Raw genomic sequence first — 18,475 nt, forward strand, 5'->3', positions numbered from 1 at the left:
CCTGGTGGGGACTCTGTATGCAGCCTCCAACACCACATTTCTTCTCAGCATTGCCCTGAGAGAGTTTTTCTGTGGGGGATCTGCCTCTGCAGCAAGCTTCAGCCTGGGTCCCCAGCCTTTTCAATACATCTTCTGAAACCTAGGGGGAAGCTGCCAAGTCTCCTCTATTCTTGTATTCTGTGCACTTGCAGACTTAACACCATGTGGAAACCACCAAGCCTTATGGCTTATGCCCTCTGGAGGAGTAAGGATGTAAAGTGCAGCCTCCTGGAGTGGCAGGGCTGACCCCTAAAACCATTCTTTTCTCCTAGGCCTCCGGGCCTGTGATGGAAGGGACTGTGCTGAAGATATCTGAAATGACTGTGAGGTCTTTTTCCCATTGTCTTGGCTGTTAGTGCTTAGTTCCTTTGTAGTCATGCAAATCTCTAGCAAGTGGTTACTCCACAGCTTGCTTGGATTCTTTCTGTACTACAAGGCCAGGCTGCAATTTTGTATGCTCTGACTCCCTTTTAGAAACAAGTTCCAACTTAAGTCACTTATTTGTTCTCATAACTGATCATAAGCTGTTAGAAGCAGGCCACATTTCAAACACTTGCTACTTAGAAATTTCTTCAACCAGGTACCCTAATTCATAAGCTTAAGTTCACCCTTCCACAAAACTCTAGAACATGGATACAATGCAGCTAAATGCTTTGCTACTGTGAAACAAGGGTGACCTTTACTCCATTTTCCAATAAGTTTCTCATTTCCATCTGTGACCTCTTCAGTCTACTGTCCATTTCTCTATCACCATTTTGTTCACAACTATTTAATCTCTAAGAACTTCTAAACTTTCCCTCACCTTTCTGTCTTCTGCTGAACTTTCCAAACTCTTCAAAACTCTGCCTGTTACCCAATTCCAAAATTGCTTCCAGATCTTCAGGTATAATCTTTAGAGCAATGCTTGACTCCACGGTACCAATTAGTATCATGTTAGCCCATTTTTTGCATTTCTATAAAGAAATACCTGAGTCTGGGTAATTTATAAAGAAAGAAAGTTTATTTTGGCTCATGATTCTGTAGGCTGTACAAGAAACATGGTACCAGTATTTGCTTCTGGTGGGGGTTTTAGGAAGCTCGCAATCATGGTGAAATGTGATGGAGAGACAGACATATCACAATGTGAGAGCAGGAACAAGAGGAAGATAGAGGTGGGACATGCCATACTATTTTAAACAACCAGATTTCACATGAACTCCAAGAAAGAGCTCACTTATTACTGTGAAACTAGCATTCACGAGGGACCTACCTCCAAGACCCAAACACCTCCCATCCGGTCCCAACTCCACATTAGGGATTACGTTGTAATGTGAGATTTAGAGGAGGCAAATATCCAAACCATATCAGTATCTAAAATGCAAATTATGATTAAATGGAGTCAGGGTGACATTCTGTATCTCTAATAAGTCCCCAGTTGATGTTCATGTTGCTGGGAAGCTTGGACCACAATTTGAGTAACAAGCATCTTGTCTATGTAAGAAATTCACTAAGAATTAATTCTAAGTGATTATGACATAGTCATTTCGATGTTTAAAAATAACAGCAAGATAAAACTCAAACAATGATTTTGCATCAAATTGATATAATAATAGTATGGAAGCTATCTTAAGGAGAAAGAAAGTTGCAGATAAAGCTTCCTGTCTCCTCAGGATTAGTAGAAATAGCAACCTGAACATCAAGGCTAGAGAATCCAGCCATGATATTTCTTTCTCTTTTTAATTTTTATTGACAAACAAATATATTACCAGTAGGATTACTAATATAATAAATATGCTATTTAGGAAGAGAGAAAAAGCATTTAATTCTATTCCATTAGCCCTAGGTATAGATTTAATTAGGTCAATGGAACAACTTAAAATACCTGAAGGGATACCAAGGGAATTACTTACAAACAGAAGTAGATTTACCATAAAGCTGCTGAAGCTTATGCTTCAAGAACAATCAATTGCATAGACATTTCCAAGGTCCTGGTCATAGCAATGTGTTCCATATCACAATATATTTATATGCAATTCCCCAAATAAGATAATTTAATAAAATTGGTTTAAACCATTGCCTTTTTTTTCATCCAGACTTTACTTCTGTTTTATTTTTCATTGTGTCATGTGGCAGGAACTAAATTTTTGTGTACAGCTGAGAGGAAAGTTGAATTGGAGTTACATTTAATCAGGGTTTGGTGGGATATGGTTATGTGGTTTGTAGTCAATTCCATTTATATTATTGCTAGTCTTGCTACTATAGGAGTTTTCCTCCAATCCCCCACAGCTGACTTACTCGGCATCATGATAAAAAGGTACAGAGATAGAGTTATAGCAAGGTAACAATTTGAATTTTTGCACTTTCAAATCACAAAACTCAACTGAAAAAAATTTGATGCAGATTTCCCAATTTGACCATAAACAAATTTGTTACAGTTCAGAAATAAATTTTTATATGCTATTAGTAATTTTTAGCAAATTGTTTTGAGCAATTATGCCAGAAGTGAGAAAAATTATCTTATCTCTATAGAAAATATTTTAAAATTCTCATTTGAAGAAAAAATAAAAGCTTGTATATTCCCCAAAATATAGGAAAGGGATTGTTAGGGTATATAATTTTTTATTTAGCATTATAAAATATAGAATTTATTTAATGTAAGCAGTATGTTTTTATTTGGGGAATACATATGTATGTTTTAGTTTTATAATATTTATAATTTATTTTGTTTGATTTTCTCATCAGAAATACATACTGGTTTTAAACCTAATTTTGTATTTATCATATTTAATTCATTTTTCTTTATTAAGCGACCTTCACTTTATAAATTGTACAAGTCCCACAACACCTGGTGTCCCCTAGATACCATCACTTCACTTCTCTGAATTTGTTTTCTCATTTGCAAAGTAATAGCTGTCTTTCTGGGTTAGAGGAAGGATTAATTGAGATAATAAATGTGTTCAGTATAGGTCAGGAAAGGTCAATAAATGTCAGTTGTGTTTTTTACCATTACATGTATACATAGTCAATATTTTAATTATCGATAGTTATTTCTATTATACTATCTGTCCCAGTGATTTTATTATTACATCATCTCTTGATAAACTTTAAATATTAATCCATAGGTTATTCTCAGCATGCAACCCATTACCTTTTTTTCTCATTCAGCATACCTTCTCATTTAGCACAAATAAATTAATTTAATTATTTTAACATGCTAAAGTATATATAACATATATATGTTATATATAAATTCATATAACATATATAAATATATGTTAAATTTATATAACTTATATATTATATATGTTAAATTTATATAACATATGAATATATAACATGAATATATATAGCATATATAACATATATAACATAAATATTTACTCTAGTGAAGCAGAATTACATGCCTGTTACATATTTTTTTTGATGAGGCTCTTTACAATTCAGTTTCCACTTACCTCTCCAACTGCATCCTTGAAATTTTAACCATTTCCAGTTTTCAGATACAATACTTGTTTACATGTTGGAGACCCAAGTCATGCCCTTTCACTTTTCTCTCTTTTGTATACGGAATTCCTGCTTTTTGGATGTCTTTCTCTCTTTCATAACAATATAAGTTTCTACTCATTCTTTAACAATATTCTTAAATGCTAGATTTTATAAATTATGGCACAATGGATAAGGATTGGCACTTACTTTGTGCTTTAGTCATCTTTCGGCTGCTATAACAGAATATGACAGACAGTAATTTATAAAGAATAAACGTTTATTGGTATCATATTACTGGAGGCCGGAAAGTCCAAGAGCATGGTGCTGGCATTTGGCAAGTGTCATTCTATGGAAGAAGTGGAAGGGCCTGGAAGACAGAGAGAAAATTGGAGCTGAACTTGTTCTTTTATCAGGAGCCCACTTTTACAAAAAATGGTCTTAATTCATTCATGATGGCTCTGCCCTCATGGCCTAATAACCTCTCAAAGATCCCACCTCTTAATTCTTTTAGCATGCCATTCAAGTTTCCAGCACATGAACTTTTGGGGGGAAAAATCAAACAGCATCGTGCATCAACCATATTCACTTAATGAGGATATTGTTAAATATAGTAGACAAAATATAATATCTTATGAACCAGCCATTCCATACCTACAGTGAGAAACTCTCAAACTCTTTATAGGAGGATATGCTCTACATAGCATCTTTGTGCAGAAGAATGTTGAAGGCCACATTGCTAAAATGAATAAATAAAATATAGTAGGAGCACACAAAGAAATGTTTTGAACAGTTAGGCAATTTATTATGTTCATTTTTATTGTTGGAAAAAAAGTAGAAATGAACTCAATCTTCAGCATAAATCCATTGTGTAAATTAAAACATATACAAAACAAACATTTTTACTCAAAAACACAAATATTTAATACATTTGAGTGAGTGCCTATAATAAGAAGAGTGAGGCATTCCTGGAAATACTACATGGAATCTCTAATCCCTGATCTCATGCAAACCTAAGATTATGTTTTCCCCATCTTTATTTCTTTCTCTTTCACCATCTTTTGTCTGGGCGTTGTAATTTATTTAGTGTCAGTCTGTTTGTGCTGCTATAAAAATACCTGAGACTAAGTGTAAGAACAGAAACCAATTTCCTCATAACGGTTAAGTCTTAGAAGTCCAAGAGCAAATTGTGGGCCTGTGTAGTGTCTGGTGAGGGCCTCAGTCTTTGCTTTCAAGATGGGTCTTTGAACATTGTGTCTTCACATCATGGAAGAACAGAAGGACAAAAAGAGGCCTAAGCAACTTCTCTCTAGCCCTTTCATAAGACATTAATCCATTTGTGAAGGCTGATCTCTCGTGACTTAATCAGTTTCCAAAAGTCCTCACCTCTTAATATGACCACAATGGGGATTAAGTGTCAACATGAATTTTGGAGGGGACACAAACCATAGAAATTAAAGAGCTCAATATCTCTCCAAAGGTAGACAATCAAGTCTGTCACTATCATCCGGGAATACACATTGAAAAAAGCAGATACTTGAACTGTATTTTAGAAGTACTGAATGAGAATATATTCTAATACAGCCTAGAAATATATGTCTTGAAGAAACAACCCAGGTGCTTCTTAAAAAATGTATTTTGAAAACGATAGACTTAAGCTGTGGGACACATGAAGTCCGAGTCACAGGAATCTCAGGGACACAATTTCTGCAAGAGATGCTGTCAACCATTTTTGACATTGGTTAAACATCATAATTATTCAATAAACATTTGTTTAAAGGCTAACTTGATTAACAATTTAATGGGTGGTGTTACTTCATAGAGAACGGATAGGTAGAAGAAATCAAGACTACCAAAAAAAAATTATAAATAAAACATAAGTAATTGGAAAAATCTCATTTTAAACCATAATAGAGCTCCAAGTTTACTTATTAATCTCCCATTAACACATATACTTATATATACACATTTGACCATACACGTATATACAATGTAAACATATATATGTATATGAGAAACTTCCCTAGTTTCTAACAAAGAAGATGAACAGCATGCATGCAAGACTAAAGGGTAGCATAATAGCATAGATTTTTGCCTGCTGCTTACATACCCAAAATTTGCATTAGTTTTTGTATCCAACTTTCCTTAATAAGATTGGTAGTCCATTTGGAGTAGATCTGAGCCAAACTTTAAAACCATAATCTGCCCTTGACTATATAGTTCAAATTCTCTTGGGAATTTGTGCCAGTTCAGGAAATTTGAAAATGTTCTTTCATTCAAATAACTGTGTTCAAGCAAAGGGCATGCTGGGATTTGCCATTTTGGCTGTCGTAACAACTACCCCTATCAGTATCTATGCACAGATGCTCAATGTGGGTAACTATTACTGGCAGGTTATGCTGGCGGCTCATACAAATGAATAATCATTGGCTCATGATCACCTCGACTCCCCAGACCACTTGGAATGGCCCAGCTGGGCTAAGTAGGAAATCTAGCTAACGAGAGGGATTTTTTTACCCTCTAGTCATGAAGTGTAATATACAGGATTTCACACAGCTGTCTTTTTAAAGGTTTATCCTAAAGTTTTTAAAGTTATTTCAAAATGCTTTTATTTTTATCTTATTAATAAAAACACCATTTATTTATATTGGATATAAGACAATGATTCAGTGAGGAATTTAAGTTTTGAAATTCATACTTAAAATGGAACATTACTTTTTCCTATGTTGCATTGTCCAATTGCTAATGAATAGTATCAGTCCAGCTGCTTACTGTGAAATTGACACCCTCGCACCATGCATACAATAAAATAAGGAACACAAAACCTGTTATTAAAGCTGAACAGAAAATGCTATTTTTAAATGATTCAATCTATCTAATAGCAGCTAAGTAATGAAGTAAACATCATTAGTGAACTTTTCAGCCTATATTTACATTTTGCTACCTTTCTCCCACCCCATTTCACAAGGTTTCTGAGGATACAGTTTACTCTTTATGCTTAAATTGTGGAACTACAATTTACTGGACCATTAGCATCAAGAAGATATGTGCACTTTTTCACTCTAAAGAACCACACAGAGAAGTATGGGAAAAACAATCTCTGTAATGTGTCTCCATCAGAAAAGATGATGGTACAGTGTTCCTAGATCCTGTGATAGTGAGGAAAATTTAAGAACAATAAACATCTAACCAAAATATGATAGAATGATTTTCCCTACCCTTCTTCAAAATCTGACTCTTAATCCAAAATCTGACTCTCAATCCAATGTCTTTGATCTAGGAAAAGTTATTATACACTTTACTTTTGAGTTGGTATAAGTATAAGACAGAAAATTTCCTGAAGCCTTTTATCTTGAATTTCTAAATATAATTTAAAGGGAAATTATAATTTCTAATTAGGATGTCATTAGGAATATTTCCTGAAGTTGCTTAATTCTTACCTAAGGAGTACTGTAACTTCTTTTATGACTAAAATTATTACTGTATTACAATCTACAGATTTAGATCTTTCTTTTCCTTTCTCAATGTATGATTGTTTACCTCAGCTTTGAAAATGTGGCAATATGCCAATTTTTATTTCTTCATCCCCCAGCCTTTTTTTTTTGCATTCTTCTTCAGCTGCACCTTGAACTTCAGAGTTTCTTCTATCTGCAGCTTTCAGAATTTCTTCTATCTGCAGCTTTCTTCTATCTCCTCTTATTACTTTATATATTTGTTCAGGTAATCTCCTATATTAATATTACAATCTTTGACATACTCATTTTAATCTGTGTCTTCATGTCATTTATTCACCTGAGCTTCAGTAGGTAGCCAGATGACAATTCAGCTTGAAATTCAAATAAAACCCTAATATTCACTTAGATTATTTTTTACCACGTCTTTTTTTTTTTCTGAGGCTCTCTGTCATTTAACATCATCACTATGCACCCAGGTCAATTAAGAAACCTTGGACATATCATTGATTGCTCCTACTCTCTAATTTTACATCAAATCAACCACCAAGTCAATATGAATCTTCCATACTTTTGTCTGCATTTCACAGTTCCATTTCCCATTTACCTAGTGAAACACTAGCAACTGTTTTGTACATGACAGCAGTGTGATTATTAACCTGCCCATCTTTGTCTCAGCACTCTCCAATTCATTCCCGACAATGCATCAAAAATAATTCTCTATTTGACTTTACTATTACACTGTAATAGCTCAGTGCCTTGACACCTTTCAATTCCCTTAGGAATATAACTCTCTCTCTATATACACACACACACACACACACACACACACACATATATATATACACACACACACACATATATATACACACACACACACACATACACATACACACACACACTCAGTGAATATTTGTTTAATAAATATACTAAAATATGTTTTGGAGTTTTCCTACATGAAAACTAATCTAATGAAATACTTTCTTCTGTCTTGAAACCTAGAGACACTATTTTTTAAAATGGAAGGATTAGCCTATAGGTCCCTATATTATTTACTCCCTCTAGTCACCCTATATTTTCTGAAACAATTTGATACAAATATTTAAGAGCCTTGAAAACATACAATGTTCCTCCATTTTTATGAAAGAAGAAAGAGGGGCAAAAGACTTCAGAAAAATTAGAGAAAAGAAGGAATTTTAGCAGAGCCAGATATATTGATGATATAAAAGCAAAGACTTGCAAAGCAAAAGATGCAAATAAGAAAACTTACAAATTTAATTTCATTCAAATATTAAAGAAATGAAATATGACTATTTTTTTAAAATCCCAGGAGTCTTACAGATAAACAACTGTATTATATTTAATTTGGCAAGATTTTATAAATTAAAACATTATTTTATTTAATATCTAGAAAAACAAAGTATGACAGAATATTGTTAGCCCTATCATGTAAGTGACAAAATTGAAGCATAGGGTAAAACCTTGACAGAAATTATGGAGTCAGTAAATGCAGAAGAAGCATTAACACTCAGATCCACAGTTCTTAACTTCATTCTTGGTCACAGTAAGATACATCACCATATTTATTTATTTATTTATTTATTTATTTATTTATTTATGCATTTGTTGAGACAGAGTCTCGCTCGAATTTCACCCAAGCTGGAGTACAGTGGTGTGATCTTGGCTCACTGCAACCTCTGCCTCCCAGGTTCAAGCAATTATCTGCCTCAGCCTCCTGAATAGCTAGGATTAGAGATGCCCGCCACCACACCTGACCAATTTTTGTATTTTTAGTAGAGACGGGTTTCACCATCTTGGCCAGGCTGGTCTTGAACTCCTGGCCTTGTGATCCACTTGCCTCGGCCTCCCAAAGTTCTGGGCTTACAAACGTGAGGCACCGGGCCGGCCACATCAGCATTTTTTAAATTAGAATGGACTATACTTCCAATTTGCCCTAGTCACTTTGGATTTGACAATTATTCAATTCTCTCCACTTATCATTCATACATCAAAGTCATATTTGTATGGTATAATCATTCATAATATATTTAGAAAAATTTTCATTAAATACAGAGTATTAGATTGCTTAAAAATTTAAAAACAAGTAGCTTTTATTTTATTTTTAATTTTTATTTTTTTTATTTCCATAGGTTTTTGGGGAAGAGGTGGTGTTTGGTTACATGATGGTGACTTGTGAGATTTTAGTGCACCCATTACCTAATCAGTATACACTGAACTCAGTGTGTAGTCTTCTAGTCCTCACCCACCTCCCACACTTTTCCTGGAGTCCCCAAAGTCCATTGTATCATTCTTAGGCCTGTGAATCTCATAGCTTTTGTAAATAAGTCTTTGTCACACATGAGATAAAAGTCAGAGCAGTTATGAAACAAATAGAAACTTTTGAGTTTTTCAGCAACAAAATGATATTCATATCATTCCAAAGGAGTATCTCTACAATCAATAATGGTCTCTTCCAACCCATTTTTGATGCAATAATCTAAGATGTTTTTCTAAAACTCAAATAAGATTACGCCCTCTCCAGTTTAGAAAATGTAAGTATTCTTTCCTAGCTAGGATGACCACCCTTTGTTGATTACTTTGCATCCATTTTCCCCTTCTCCTATGCCAGAAGTTTTTAACTGGAGGTGTTTTTTACCCTCTGGGAAAGATTTGGCAATGTATGGAGACATTTTTGTTCTTCATAACTAGGGAAGAGGCTGCAACAGTCTTTTAGTGGTATAGGACAAGGATGTAGCTAAACACCTTCAATGCACAGCATAGTCCCTCACCACAAAGAATTATCTGGCCCCAAATCTCAACAGTACCAGGATAGTGAAACCATCTTCTATGTTTAACTATATGTCAATTAATTTATATCAGTATTGTGATTTGTCACCAGAAAAAAACCAAAATTCACCAAATTAACATATACAATATTTTATAATTTAATCCCTGCTGACACCTCAACATTATTTATTGTTACTCTACTTCTTTGTTCTGAATTATTTGCCATTTATAAAAATCACGCATGTATCTGTCAAGATGAGATAAGCCGTACCACATGGAGAAACACCTCTAAAATAACAGTAGCTTACAGTCACAAACTTTATTTCTTATGCTATGTGCCCAAGGTATATTGATAAGAGTGTTCTCATTGTACTGAAAGAAACTCAAGCAAATGGAGGCTCTATCATCTTAAGAAGCTTTTATTTCAAGCTGAGTCTTCAGGTTTCAGAGTAGCAGGAGAAGAGAACATGGAACATTGCAACGTGACCCTTAGTTGCTTCTATCCAACAACAAAATACATCACTTCCCACTCATATTGGTCACAACATCTTGGCCAAACAAGTCACATGGATGTGGCCTAACCAGCATAGCATTTTCTTGGAAGAAAAGAGGAATTAGAACTCTTAGTGAGCACTAGTAGTATCTACTCTTGTGGGTTATTCTTTTTTCTCCTTATTTCCAGGACTAATTCATATTTAAGTTTAATTTAATACATTACTTCTTAGATAAAGTCATCTTGATCCATTTTTTTTTTTTAGACTTGATTAGATGCTCCTCTCTGGTACCATTATCATAACTTGTACATAGATCTCACATTTAGTACTTGCTATTGTGAAAGTCAATAGTTTGCCTCTGCTTGACGACTGGCCCTTGGTAGTAGAAGTTTCTTATTTATTGCCATATTTACAAAATCTAGCATACGTGAAATGATTTAATTAAGCATTTTTTAATACAAACACACAAAATACCCACTAAGTCAGATTATACAATGGAACACGTAAAAATCCCTTATTTTTCTATCAAACAAGAGCCTCTTGTCCCTCCAGGTACCTGATGATTCACTGACTTAAAGTTCTATCCATATTTTCTCCTTATTCCAATATGAGAAAATGACTCTCTTGTCTTCATAGCATCATAAAATATAATTTGAAAGTATTGTAAAAATCATGTTGTATAAAATATATCAATTTTAGGCTACCCAAGGCAATAATTTTTCTTTAAAAAATACCATTACTAAGTAAAGATAAGAGAAATTATTGAGGATAGTCAAACTCTTGTTCAACCTAGATTACCTTTGAGCAACTCAAGAACCTTCAGTTTTAACTGCAAACAGCTTTCAGCATTCCCTGAAGAAAAAAAAAAGATCAAGCAAACAGTGGTGAATCTAATGGGCCCCAAAGAAACCCAAAACTGTTTGGGAAAGATTGAATTCTCCCCCTCCTGAAAATACAGTTTTTGTCATATTACTGTGAAAAATATTTACTTCATCACTGTTGCAGAAATATATTGATTTTATTCATATATTAAAACTCTCCCCCGAATAAATCCAGCTGTATAATTCAATTCTGGGGAAAGGTCACTGGACTAAGACTCAGGAGACTCTAGTTCTTTTACAAATCTTGCCCGATTTAGTCAGGTCACTATGATCAAGTAACTAAGACTCTTCTGAGCCTTAGTATTTTTTTCTTTTTTTTTTTGCCAAAAGTCGATTTAGTAACAGTTGTCCCATTCATTCCAATTACTAGCAATAGAGTTATTCTAATTAATGTAGTATAATAGACAATGTAAAACAAAAAATAAATATAAAGTAATTTATACAGTATTATCATTGAAGTATCATAGCAGTTAGAATAGACCTGCATTCCTTGCAATACAAGCTATTTAACCATTGAACTTCTTTACCCATTAAAGAACAATCATAAAAAGGAGCAATGAAAAAAAAAGTGTTAAAAAATTAAATATATGTTCAATAAATACTAGATATTTAAAGGTATAATTCCCTGAAAATATAATAATAAAGTTTCAAAAAATAAATTATAAATGTAATTTTGGGGAAATGTTAAGTAAATACAAGCACCGTTAGTTTTCCTGAACTAGCTAATAAAGGCAAATAATTTACCTTTGTATGTGAAAACAGAGTATTTTCTTTGGACAAGGGATAGCAAGCCTTCTTCTGAAATAACATTATTGTACCATTTAAAATATCCCAGATAAAAGTAAATTTAATTAAAAAAAAAAAACAAGAATATAAGAATTATTTCATAACTATGCAATTCGGCCGAGTGTGGTGACTCACACCTGTAATACCAGCACTTTGGGCGGCCGAGGCGGGCGGACGACGAGGTCAGGAGATAGAGACCAGCCTGGCTAACACGGAGAAACTCTGTCTCTACTGAAAATATAATAACAAAATTTGCCAGGCGTGGTGGCGGGTGCCTGTAAGTCCCAGCTACTCGGGAGGCTGAGGCAGCAGAATGGTGTGAACCCAGGAGGCGGAACTTGCAGTGAGCCGAGATCCCACCACTGTACTCCAGCCCTCCAGCCTGGGCGACAGAGCAAGACACCGTCTCAAAACGAAACAAAAGAAAAACAAAAACAAAACAAAAACAAAAAAACTATTCAACCAGAAAACCAGAAGGAACTGTTAGGAAAAGAAAGAAATGGAAGGAAACAAAATCATAGCAACAAAAAGAAACAGTGATAATAAAATAAGAATCTGAAAACCTTAAGCCCTGACTCTATTTTTTTTCTTAGAGAAGAAGCCTCACTCTGTTGCCCAAGCTGGAGTGTGGTGGCACCATCTCGGCTCACTGCAACCTCCACTTCCAGGTTCAAGAGATTCTCCTGCCTCAGCCTCTCGAATAGCTGGGACTACAGGCACGCCCCACCATGCCTGGCTAATTTTTGTATTTTTAGTAGAGACGGATTTTCACTATGTTGCCCAGGATGGCCTACTATGCCCAGGATTTTCACTATGTTTCACTATGTTGCCAACTCCTGACCTAGAGATCTGCCTCTCTCAGCCTCCCAAAGTGCTGGGATTACAGGCATCAGCCACCATGCTCGGCCCCTGATTCTTACTCTAAACAAAAATTGTTTCCAGAGAACAATTTTCAGTTCTAAGGAAGTTAGCTTTAATGCATGATGTATGCCATGCTGTAGGAAGCAGTATTTTACGGTGCTTTGAAGGGTGGGGACTCCGGAACCCAGCTGTGCCACCAAACAGCACTATGCCAAATACATAATGGGAACTCAGTAAATATTAGCTGATATTGCTATTGAGATTTTTGTGACCGTTGTAATTTTAAACTACAAAGATTAATCTACAAACAAACAAACAAAAAGATAATTCTGCTGTTTACTCCGAATTCATAAGTGTACATCCTTAGGAATGACAAAGTAAGACGAAGGAGACAGAAAACTGAACAGATCTGCTTCTTTCTTAAGCTTGATGGATCTTGCAAGGGCCTGAAGCAGGAGGCAGAGTTTGGTGTAGGATTTCAAACTCTTTTCATTAAATACAGAGCTTGTTCAAAAGTATCACAGTTCCCCCATGTTTGTAACTACTCAGTAAATATTAAACAATCAATAAACTGTTAGCTTCCTCTTTCTTTCTCTACACTGTGGACAAAATGCAGGGGTTCCTTGAAACCTGCTCTCAGAAACCTACTGACTTGAGCCCTCTGTTCATATTGGAAGGATTCACTTACTGGGCTGTGTCATAAAACTGAAGAACCTGAAGAAACAAATGTCTGAATCCAGTCTTCTCTTATTATAGCCCAAATATCAACTGCCGTTATTTATCCTAGGATTTCTCTGAATTCACTTTTATTCCCCTTGGTGTTCCATACATACAAACATCAAATGGAGATAGTTTACCATCTTGTATAATTTTCATTAAATTAAATGCGCTGTTGGGGAATCTAAAAAGGGGAAAAACAGAATGTTGGATTATTTGTGAACTTATGTAACTTGGAATAAAACTAATAAAAAAGTGATGGTTTTCTTTCTTCTATCATTCAATATTAATTTCAAAGTGACATTTGGTGAATTATACTTTGTTACAAATTTTATATTTCATTATTATATATGTATGTGTCTATATGTGTGTATAATATATATATACACATAAATAAATTTCATTATTTTTCTAAAAGAAAGTTAGACCAAGGTTAGCAAAGTTTTTTTCTGTAGTACCAGAGAGTATAAGCTTTGTGGGCCACATTTAATCTTTGTCACATATTTATTCTTCTGTGTTTTGGGTTTTTTTCTTTCACTTTGTTTGTTTTACCACCCTTTAAACATGTAAGCAACACTCTTAACAAGTTGATCTTAAAAAACAAAACAAAACAAAACAAACAAACAAAAAAACAGGCTGCTGCTGAATGTGGCTCTGGGGCTGTAATTTGCTGACTCTTAAGTTAGATGCTATATGCACCTGAAAACAAGCACGCTGAGAGTGAAGATGCAGAGGGAATGGGATATATGAAAGAGATAAAACTTGTTTTTTTGTTCTTCTGATGCTGAAAACAGTGAAGAAAAAATATGTACTGAAGGGACTTACATTTTCTGCCATTGAAAATACATACTTAGCGATATTCAAATTTCTACACATACTGGAGACTCTACAGTGACACCCCCACCCCCCAAGTGATCCCTGCTTCCTGGAATTCAAGTTCATGCTGTCCCCTCCCATGAAATGTGTACTAGGTTTTCTGATTCATTTCCAAACATTAGAACATTAAAGAAGAGATGGGATGTCAATACTGAAAGTAGGTTTTGAAATGACTATGGCTTTCATTATGGATGTCTTTTCCTGTTTTTTTTCCCCTCAGCTCCCTTGATCTGGAGAAATAAACTGGTATGCTGTGAACAGACCTACAGAGGGGACTGTGTGGTGAGGAATTGGGTCTCTAGCTTACAGCAATTTGGCTTGCCAAAACACACGAGGGTGAACTTTGTAATGAAGCCTTTGCCAGTCAAGCCTTGAGAGAACCACAGACCTGTGATGGTTAATGTCACGTGTCAAGTTGGCTGGGTCATGGTGCCTAGATATGCAGTCAAATATTATTCTGAATATTTCTGTAATAGTGTTTTGTATTTTTTCTTTTTTTTTTTTTTTGAATGATATTAACATTTTAGTCAGTGGACTTCAAATAAAGCAGATTCCCTTCCATAATATGGGTGGGTTTTATCCAATCCATAGAAGACCTTAATAGAACAAAGACTGACCTCCCCAAGCAAGAAGAAATCTTGCCCGCAGACTGCCTTTGGGCTCGAACTGTAACTCTACTCTGAATCTCCAGCTGGCCTGCCTAGCCCATCAGAATTTGAAGTCCCTAAACCTCTACAATCACATTAACCAATTTCTTAAAATAAATCTCTCTCTGTCTCTGCCTCTCTCTCTCTCTGTCTCTCTCTCTTTCTGTCTCTCTCTCTCTCTCTCCCTCTCTCTCTCTATTTTCTTACAACCTGCACCAATACAGACACACACCCCCTCTTGGTTTTGTCAATCTGGAGAACCCTGACTAATGCAGGCTAATACAGGCTCCATCTGACAGCCTGACTGCAAACTACTGAAGACATAAGCTACAGGCACACAGCCAAGTTGCACCTGGATTCTTGATCCACAAAAAATGTAAGATCATAAATGGTTTTTGATCTACCTGCTAAATTGTGTGGTAATTTGTTACATAGCAACAGATAACTATCACAGATATGCTGATGCGAGTATATAGATCAGCTTTTTAAAATGATTTTATTTCTTATTTGGAGAAAGCATACTCTCAAAATATATTTGCCCCTAGTGTCTAAAACATGTATCAAGAATTTGTAGATATAAATCAACGATGTTTTATCAGTTGATTTATATTTAGAGACATTTTTATTGATTTTTAAAAACTTTTAAGTTCGTGGGTACATGTGTAGGTTTGTTACATATGTAAACTTTTGTCATGGGGTTTTGCTGTACAAATTATATCATCACCCAGTTATTAAGACTAGTTCCCAGTAGTTATTTTTCCTGATCTCCTCCCTCCTTCCAATCTCCAGATTTAGTCATCTTTTGCTGTGAAATGTAGTCCAAATATTTCTGTTTTGACTTCCATATTCTTAAACATTTTTTTATCACTTAGTCATATCCTGAGCATCTTGTTTTATATAAAATATAAGAAATGTTATAAACATAATCCAGCATATAAACAGAACCAAAGACAAGAACCACATGATTATCTCAATAGATGCAGAAAAGGCTTTTGACAAAATTCAACAGCCCTTCATGCTAAAAACGCTCAATAAATTCGGTATTGATGGAACATATCTCAAAATAATAAGAGCTATTTATGACAAACCCACAGCCAATATCATACTGAATGGGCAAAAACTGGAAAAATTCCCTTTGAAAACTGGCACAAGACAGGGATGCCCTCTCTCACCACTCCTATTCAACATAGTGTTGGAAGTTCTGGCTAGGGCAATTAGGCAAGAGAAAGAAATCAAGGGTATTCAGTTAGGAAAAGAAGAAGTCAAATTGTCCCTCTTTGCAGATGACATGATTGTATATTTAGAAAACCCCATTGTCTCAGCCCAAAATCTCCTTAAGCTGATAAGCAATTTCAGCAAAGTCTCAGGATACAAAATTAATGTGCAAAAATCACAAGCATTCTTATACATCAGTAACAGACAAACAGAGAGCCAAATCAGGAATGAACTTCCATTCACAATTGCTTCAAAGAGAATAAAATACCTAGGAATCCAACTTACAAGGGATGTAAAGGACCTCTTCAAGGAGAACTACAAACCACTGCTCAGTGAAATAAAAGAGGACACAAACAAATGGAAGAACATACCATGCTCATGGATAGGAAGAATCAATATCGTGAAAATGGCCATACTGCCCAAGGTGATTTATAGATTCAATGCCATCCCCATCAAGCTACCAATGAGTTTCTTCACAGAATTGGAGAAAACTGCTTTAAAGTTCATATGGAACAAAAAAAGAGCCCGCATCTCCAAGACAATCCTAAGTCAAAAGAACAAAGCTGGAGGCATCACGCTACCTGACTTCAAACTATACTACAAGGCTACAGTAACCAAAACAGCATGGTACTGGTACCAAAACAGAGATATAGACCAATGGAACAGAACAGAGTCCTCAGAAATAATACCACACATCTACAGCCATCTGATCTTTGACAAACCTGAGAGAAACAAGAAATGGGGAAAGGATTCCCTATTTAATAAATGGTGCTGGGAAAATTGCCTAGCCATAAGTAGAAAGCTGAAACTGGATCCTTTCCTTACTCCTTATATGAAAATTAATTCAAGATGGATTAGAGACTTAAATGTTAGACCTAATACCATAAAAATCCTAGGGGAAAACCTAGGTAGTACCATTCAGGACATAGGCATGGGCAAAGACTTCATGTCTAAAACACCAAAAGCAACGGCAGCAAAAGCCAAAATTGACAAATGGGATCTCATTAAACTAAAGAACTTCTGCACAGCAAAAGAAACTACCATCAGAGTGAACAGGCAACCTACAGAATGGGAGAAAATTTTTGCAATCTGCTCATCTGACAAAGGGCTAATATCCAGAACCTACAAAGAACTCAAACAAATTTACAAGAAAAAAACAAACAACCCCATCAAAAAGTGGGCAAAGGATATGAACAGACAGTTCTCAAAAGAAGACATTCATACAGCCAACAGACACATGAAAAAATGCTCATCATCACTGGCCATCAGAGAAATGCAAATCAAAACCACAATGAGATACCATCTCACACCAGTTAGAATGGCGATCATTAAAAAGTCAGGAAACAACAGGTGCTGGAGAGGATGTGGAGAAATAGGAACACTTTTACACTGTTGGTGGGATTGTAAACTAGTTCAACCATTATGGAAAACAGTATGGCGATTCCTCAAGGATCTAGAACTAGATGTACCATACGACCCAGCCATCCCATTACTGGGTATATACCCAAAGGATTCTAAATTATGCTGCTATAAAGACACATGCACACGTATGTTTACTGCAGCACTATTCACAATAGCAAAGACTTGGAATCAACCCAAATGTCCATCAGTGACAGATTGGATTAAGAAAATGTGGCACATATACACCATGGAATACTATGCAGCCATCAAAAAGGATGAGTTTGTGTCCTTTGTAGGGACATGGATGCAGCTGGAAACCATCATTCTTAGCAAACTATCACAAGAACAGAAAACCAAACACCGCATGTTCTCACTCATAGGTGGGAACTGAACAATGAGATCACTTGGACTCCGGAAGGGGAACATCACACACCGGGGCCTATCATGGGGAGGGGGGAGGGGGGAGGGGGGAGGGATTGCATTGGGAGTTATACCTGATGTAAATGACGAGTTGATGGGTGCAGCACACCAACATGGCACAAGTATACATATGTAACAAACCTGCACGTTATGCACATGTACCCTACAACTTAAAGTATAATAATAATAAATACATTAAAAAAAAAAAAAAAGAAATGTTTATGGCTTACAGAACAGACTAGGTGGTTATTTTCTCACCATCGTCTTGGACAGAATAAGGGTACTTTCACGTAGAGATGGAATCCTGTGGCATCATCTTTGTGATCAGGCATGGCCACTCAGAATAAAATCTCAAGACATCATTATGTTCTGATCTACAGTGGAACCAACTGAAATAATTATTCTGCCTCTACCTGGAAGATAATCAGCTTCAAGTA

The sequence above is a fragment of the Macaca mulatta genome, chromosome 5, assembly GCF_049350105.2.
Source record: "Macaca mulatta isolate MMU2019108-1 chromosome 5, T2T-MMU8v2.0, whole genome shotgun sequence".
Lineage (NCBI taxonomy): Eukaryota > Metazoa > Chordata > Mammalia > Primates > Cercopithecidae > Macaca > Macaca mulatta.